We start from the raw sequence: 7,560 nt of genomic DNA, 5'->3' as shown, positions 1-7,560 counted from the left end.
AGAGATGCTGTCCAAGCTGCTTTTCCTGCCCACCAAGCGTGCCTGGGCCTGGGACAGACAGAGACACTTTTTGGCTTCCCCTGCTCCTTCCAGCCTGCCTGGCTCCCACTGGGAAGTGGCTCAGAGGCCACACTGTGATACAGTGCAGAGCAGGAGGCAGCAGAGCCATGGCACCAGTGCCACTTGGCAGGGTGTCCTGATGACACTGTGTCCCTGTGATGACACTGTGTCCCCACTGACAGCCCAGTGCAGCCCTCTGAGGGTCGAGGGCTCCTCTGCAAAGGAGACCTGAGCCCTTTAAGGAGGAGAGAGGAGCAGAAATCAATTGTCTGCTCGCCTTCCTCCCCAGGCCCCCCTCTCCCCCTCCTCCGTCACCACCACCACCACACACGCACCCTATTCACCCTGCTGGAAGGTGACATTTGCTATTAACCTTATATTGGGCCATTTTGTAAATCAATGTCACTTACATTTAATAACAAGTGTAATCAAAGGAATTATGCAAATTTAATTTGATGCTTCTTGAATTATGCAAATCTGCACCACATATAATGGCTTCTGACATGTGCCCAGTTGGAGAACGTTCCATTACCTCCTCTCTTATTACCCCTATTATTATTTTTATTTTTTTATCCCGTGGGGGGGGAGGGGAGAAGGGAGGGAGCAGCAGTTAGGCTTAGAGGCAGGGGGGACAAGCGAGTGCAGGGAGAAGAGAAGGGAAAGAAGAGGGGTGGTGGAGAAGAGTGCTCCTTTGCCTGCATTTTGAGTAGAAAAGCCTCCTGAAGGCATTTGTGTTATTGTTATTGCAGAGCAAGGAGAGTGGTATGGAGGGGGGGAGCGGAATGGGGATGGGTGGAATCATTTCCCATGAATGGCTTTGCAGGCAATAATACTATAAGCCTCTGAGTCTAAATTACTGCCCTTCCAGTCCTGTCTTCAGCACAATATTACTCTCCTTGGCCTCTTCTTCCTGAATCACCAGGCAAGCTGGGGGAGGGTGAGGAAAGAGGGGAGCAGGACCCACAGAGTGGAAAATGCAGAACAAATGGGTGAAGAGATGTTTCAGGGTTTCTGTTCCGTGGCCATCCCAGGTGCCCCCACATTCTTATTCCTTCTGTCAGAGCCCCAGAGAAATAACTGTTCTTTTCTCCTTTGCTTTCCCACCAATTGTTTCCTTGCATGTGACCCCAAGGTCAGGTAAAACAGCCACTATATGCATGTGCCTCAGTTTGTAATATCTTCACAGTAACCTGGGGTATCTTCAGCCAGTGACATCTCAAGTTTCTCCTTTTGCAGGGACTTCAGTGTCTGCAGCACCAGAAGTCAGTTTGGACCAGCCTCTGTTTCTTTGGCTGGTCAGAGATGGCAAGAGTATTTGGTGATCACAGGATGGACTTGAAAGACAGTACCATGGTGGGAGTCCAACACAGGATGCTGGACAACATTTTCCTCTGCTGTTCCTCACAGAACTCATGAGTGACTCTTGCCATGATAATTTGTGCAGAGTGACCTTGGGTAAGACCACTCCCATCTCTGTGTCTTGGTGTCCTCATGCTCGAACAAAGAATATAAATTGATCTGTATTTTGGAAGGAGGAGAAAAAGGAGAAGAAAATACATTTGTAAAAGTCTGTGCACTCCTCTAATGTGAATTGATCCACTCAATGAGGGAACAGTACCAATACGGCACCATCATATCTATAAAGCAGAGTCACCAATATCCAAAGTCTCCTTAGAATTTGAGAATTGAAAAATAGGGAGTATTTTTACATTTTCCAGTTTATACTTGCCATGTTTCCTTCCAAAACTCTTCCAGAAACACTGACATTTTTTTCTTCTTTTCTTTAAATATTTCTTCTATTATTACAAAGCCCTATAGGCCCTGCAGTTTTTTCTCAAATTGAAGATAATTTCCAGAAACATATTCTGCATTTATATTTTAAACACAAAAAATTGGAAGAGATGTTCAGATTAATTTTTTTCATACCTACCAGTACTTAAAATTCTTTTAAAAGCTAAATAAATTGTTTTTGTTTCCTTAAATGGAAGGATTTTTCATCTGCTATCCAAATTACACTCTCATGGAAATACTGGTGAGAGAAAACTGTCCCTGCTCTGCCCAAACTGAACATCATTTGAAGTTCACTGTGGAAAATGTCATGTTTTGGCCAGTCCTTAATAGTATGGTTTCCACCAATGATGGGGTGAAATGGATGTGCCCACCCTGCTTCAAGGCTAACACCTGCTGGCCTTAGAAAATAAATATATAACACCCAGGGGATGCTGCTGACATTGCTTTTCAAGCTCTGATGGTATTTGACAGCATCACCAGCAGCTCTCCAGTGCCATCAGCGCTCTGCCACTGCTAATTCTCCGTAGAGTCCATATGGGAAACAAGGCCTCTGCAAATGGGATCTCAAGAGTTGCAGCTGTGGGTAGAAATCCTGCTGGGAGGTCTCAGTCCAACATCTTCTCTGACCCCTGTTCAGGGAGCCCAGCCCTGGCCTCTCCAGCCCCCAGGGATGTGCTCTCTGAAGGGAGGGTGTCAGCAAGAATGTCAATAATAGTGCCTGACACTTGCTCACCTCTTCCTGAGGTTGTTGATTCACTGCCCAGGGACAGTCTCTGTCACTAGAGGCTGAAGAAAGGAACAAAGCTCATTTCAGAGTCAGACACATCTGAAGCCCTCCTCAGCCCAACATTTTTTGACTGCACCTCTAGAGGGTGTTTGCTTTGCCTTGCCTTGCCCTCCCAGCAGATGACCTCCGTGGCTCTCGTGGACACAGGGATGGTCAGGACCCAGGACCATTTCTTGGTTCCAAGTGCTGCACAAGCAGATCAGCAAGAGGGTGCCCATGGGGAAGGGCTGATGTGGGTGCCCACCTCACATAGCCCTCAGCCCCAAAGGTCCTTCAGGGGAAGCAGGTTAATGAGTGCATGGAGCTAAACTTGTCTCCAGTGATCAACCTGCTGAGGTCAACAGAGACATCAAACAGCCCAAAGGCTCCTATCCCTGCATTCCAGAGGTGGGTGCCAGGTGGAAGTGCCTCTCCTACAGACAGAGCTCAGCACACAAAATGCTGTTTCATAGCTGGTGTTTCTGGGCTTTTCTCTCCACAAAGATTCTCAGGAGGATGTCTCTGAATGACTCCAGCATAAAAGGGTTTGTGTTGGAGTTTGTTTGGAATAGTTGTCAGGAACAGTCAGAAAAGGTCCTGTACTCTACACTGCAGCCAGCAGCATCAGTGACAGAGCTAAGGCAGCTGTGGCTGCTGTAGTGTGGGCTCACTGCTCTCTGTGTTCCTCAGCCCCAGCTGGAGGATGCCGGATCCAACAGAGATGCCAGAGTGAAAGTGAGCACTTTTTCCTTAGGGAACGTGTTCCATGGAGCTTAGGTCCTGATGCTGTAGGTAGACTCAGAAATACACCATGCAAAGTTCCTGAGCCTTGGCTGAAAGACCTTTGTGCTATTGCTGGGACAGGGAATTTGCCTGCCTCAAGCCCTGAAGGGAGCATGCTGGGCTTTTCCAGGGTAAACAAATAGACTGGGGAAGTCATAATTGACACAAGGGCTCTAAAAGGGACAGCTCCCAGCAGGAGGCCATGCTGCTTGAAGTTTCCTTGCTCTCCCCTTCCCTGGAAATCACAGGTCATTGCTTGCAGCCACCTCTTTCCCAATAAAACTGTAACCAGTGAAGAGCCATAAAAACACTGGAGCACAGAAAGGCTGGGAATCTGATCGGGTGAGAAAGAACACACTGACAAAATGAGCATGAAACATCGTGGGAAGCAGTTTGGAGGGATCAGGCTGGGACAGTGCAAGATAAGAGCTCCTGAAGGAAGATGGTGATGGCTTCAGAGACAGGGGTAAAGAAAGTGGTGACACGGTGCTGTGACAACTGCCAGCAATGTGGAGGGGAGTTTCTCAGAAAGATCTTTTTCCATAAAATAAACTTCTAAGTGAGAGCTGCAGAAGAAATGAAATTATGGACAGTCCTACTTCTGACCAGGGTCCCAGCTGTCACACAACTGCCTATGCTTGGCCAGGGCATACAGGAATAAACAGGTGTCCTACCTGCTCCATGCCTCTGCCTCACCACCTGTAGGGAGAAGACAGGACAGGCACTCACCCCACAGGCTGGAACAGACCCCATCAGCAGTGGCTCTTCTGCAGTGTGACTCTGTTGACATCAGGGAAAAACCTCTTCCTTAGCAAAGAAGAAAGGTATAATGTTTGTGATGCAAAGAGGGAAGATATTCCAATTTACCTTCGCCCTTGAAATGACAGGGGACTGGAAGTTTCCCTGGGAAGGCACCCAAGTTTCTCCTTCAGTTTTGGGCAAATGAAAGGAAAATAGCAGTTTCGTATACTGGTAAAAGTCAAATAAGAAACTAAACAGGCAGATCAGCTGATTTTTTACTTAGAAATAACTATGTATTTTGTTATTATGTTTTTAGAGGTTTTTAGGCTCTGTATTTCATAATTTAATGACTTTGAAAAGAGTTCCAGGAGTTAAATATTTGGAAAAAAACTATTTTGAGGACAGGTGTTGCCATCCTATAAGCATGACTGAAATTTGCATGGGCAGAGTCTGCCAGTGCCCCTTTAAGCTGGCAGGCATCCGATGAAATGCAGAAGCAAAAGCTAGGGACCAGAGGGAGCCAGTGTCTTCTGGAGCTCCTTCTTCCCAGCACCCTGAAAGTTCTGTGACCAGACACTGCTGGCATGAAACCCCACAGACTGCTTTCCACTGGGAGCTGGGAAAACCCCTGACACATGTGAATAACAGCAACAATCTCTTTCATATGTAGAATACAGAAAAACTGTGAGGCCCTGTAGAGAACTCTGTCTACTTGCTGTAAGGTCCACCTACCACAAGCCTCTGGCAAAAGTCAGCATCACCCTCCTCTGGCTTCCTCTTACAGCCCATTATTCTCTTATTTGAGCAGTGGCCTCACATCTTTGTTACCTGCATCTTGGCCCAGGGATGCTGAAGAGTTTGGGGGCAGCACTCTACCCTCAGCAATGTCACAGAGTCACCTGAGTGCTGCTTTCGGCTTTGCCAGAGCCAAGTCACACCAGGGTGATCCTGCCAGCATCTGTGGAGCCTCACAGAGGGTGAGTCCTGCTTGCTCAGCCTCTCTCCAGCCCCTGATTCTGCATGCAAAGAACACGAAGATCTTTTTTTCTTCATCTCCCCATTTCAATTCTGTCCATTTTCCATTCCTCCCATTCCTTATTCCTGAACACATGGGTGCAGCTCTGCTTGTAGAAATCCTATGGAGTTATTCCTGCTGCATCCCAGGGCAGTTTTCTCTAGATGGGGATCCTCCAATTTCTCACCTTACACCCTTTCCAAGAAGCTATCTCATGGCACTGCAGGAAGAGGGATTATTTGATCTCTATTAATTTATTGATGGGAAGGAAGAGGGTGGAAATTGTAATGAAAGGGACAACCAGCAAGATGGCAAGGAAGGGAGGTTAAAAATGAAATCATCATCTAATTGGCCTGCAGTGAATTATTCACATGTATAATCTTTTAAAAAAAAAATTCAGCACAAGGCAATGCAAGTAAATGCTGTTCATGTTTAAAAGTCATTTCCATAAGTAAGTGCAATTTCTCTACTGTTTGCCCCTGTTTAATGAAGTGAAATCTTGTTTGCATTCCTCCCAATTTCCCAACGAAAGGCGCCCAAGCGTTTGCACCAAAATTACTTGGCCCAAATTAAAACCCTCCAACACTTCAAAAAAAAAGAGGAAAGGGGGGAAAAATCAGACTTATTTTTAAAATGCCTTAAGTGCATCCCAGCATCCTAATTTATTTTTAGACACTGGTTATTAAGAGTAGTAGTAAGTTTCCCCTTCTTTCTCGCTCTCTCTCTTATTTAAATGAATTTAATGGCAATAGATGCAAATGTCTGGAAGAGGAAAATAGTTAACATTTATTTATTCTTACTGTTGTCTCTTCCCTGGCTGGTGTCATTAGAACAGTTCGTTGCATCCCATTCGCTCCCATTAGCTCTGCTATCAGAGCCACCCAGCACGACTCCAGCACGGCTCGAAGTGCTTTCTGCGGCCCACATAGGGACTACATCATCATCTCCGAGGCACTGGCTTAATGACAAGAAAAAAAATCGGAATATATTGCACAGCGTTCTGGGGAAACAACAACAAAAACCGCTGCTGCCGTCGCTGCCACCCAATGCCACGTCCCCTTGACCTGGGGCATGGGTCCTGCTTCAGCTGGGCAGGGGACAGACAGACGGACTGGCTGTGGTGCCAGGGCAGGCATCCCTTCTCAATTCATTGATCCGGGCAATGTGCAGAGAAATTCGCCAACAGGGACCCGGAGTGCTTGGAAACGCGCTCGGGAGGACCCAGCAAGACTGGAATGGGTTCAAACAGCTGCTCGTCGCCAGCAGAATCATCACCCCAAAGCAGGGCTGCCAGCCGGCTGACTCCTGGCTCCCTGGTGTGGGCAGGAGCAGCCAGCCAAGGCTGGTGGTGGGATGGAGGGTTTGCAGCCCCTTGCAGGATGAACCTTGAATTCCTTCAGTGCCCCTGCTGCTCCCTTTAGGAGAATTTCCTAAAGCAAATCAAACCAGCTCACGTGTGTGAGCAACCACGTACCTCAGGGTCGTGTGGCTGGAGCTGGCAGCTCAGGCTGCCATGGGCGCCTGTCACCCTGTACACGTTGTCCCAGTCATTGGCCACTGCTGCAGAGACAAGGGACTTTGCCCTAATCCTCCCCTGGGGAGCAGAGGCTGAGGGCCAGGACTGACAGCCCAGAGAGGCAGGTGCCTCAGTGCCAGAGAGAAATGGCCAAAATCCACCCTCCCTCTGAGCACTGGTGTCCTTTCTGACCCTCTGAATGTGCAAGTGGGCCTGGCCCACACCAGGGGGACAAAATCCCTTTGCAAGCAGGAGGAACATAACAGGTTGCTCACCCAGAGCACCAGCAGGTTTGGAGGTCTTGTGAGCCCTTCACTCCTCAGGGACACACAGGTGTGGGTGGTGGCAGGTATCAGAGAGGGAGAGCAGGGCTCGCTGGCAGGTTTGGCTGACAAAGCAGCATTTGGGAGGAGGAAGGACATGAGTATCTGCAGCGCTGACACCAAGGGAGAGGCGCGGCTGTTGCAGGCGGGGATGGAGCCTGCGAAGGGCCCTCCCCCTCCGGAAAGTGCACATTGTCTCCCGTGATAACTTTTCTGCTGAGGTAGGAGACACTTTACTGCAGAGTTGCACACAGCAAGTAGCTGCCCTCCCCCCCCTGCCCCTTCCCATCCTCTCCCCCTCTCTCCCTCTCCAGCATCATTTACATCCTTAATTAGCTGTAATTCTGCAGTGCTCATTAGGGAAGGACTGGAAAATATCAAGAAGCCCACAAGCAGGGGGCTTCAGGGGAATGGGAGGAAGAGGGGGGTGCATCAGCCTGAGAGGGATACCCAAGGCTGGATTGTGGAGTCAGAAGCCAGGAGCTACTTGCTTAATTCAAGTGGGATGGTCACACTAGTGTAGTCTGGGAACACTGATCCAGTGATGGGGTTAAAGAGGCCACAC

General features: G+C 48.4%; 1 long non-coding RNA gene across 1 annotated transcript; it reads right to left on the bottom strand.

The window, feature by feature from the left end:
• Window positions 1–423: 423 nt before the first annotated feature.
• Window positions 424–7,208, bottom strand: LOC141729685 (uncharacterized). Its single transcript, XR_012581108.1, has 4 exons — window positions 5,957–7,208; window positions 4,130–4,207; window positions 2,585–2,637; window positions 424–1,578 (listed from the first exon to the last, which is right to left on the bottom strand). It is a non-coding gene; the product is annotated as an uncharacterized LOC141729685 (long non-coding RNA).
• Window positions 7,209–7,560: the final 352 nt, after the last annotated feature.

Source organism: Zonotrichia albicollis, chromosome 7 (assembly GCF_047830755.1).
Source record: "Zonotrichia albicollis isolate bZonAlb1 chromosome 7, bZonAlb1.hap1, whole genome shotgun sequence".
Classification (NCBI taxonomy): Eukaryota; Metazoa; Chordata; class Aves; order Passeriformes; family Passerellidae; genus Zonotrichia; species Zonotrichia albicollis.
The sequence above is the reverse complement of the archived record's forward strand: the minus strand, read 5'-3'. Positions and strand labels throughout refer to the sequence as shown.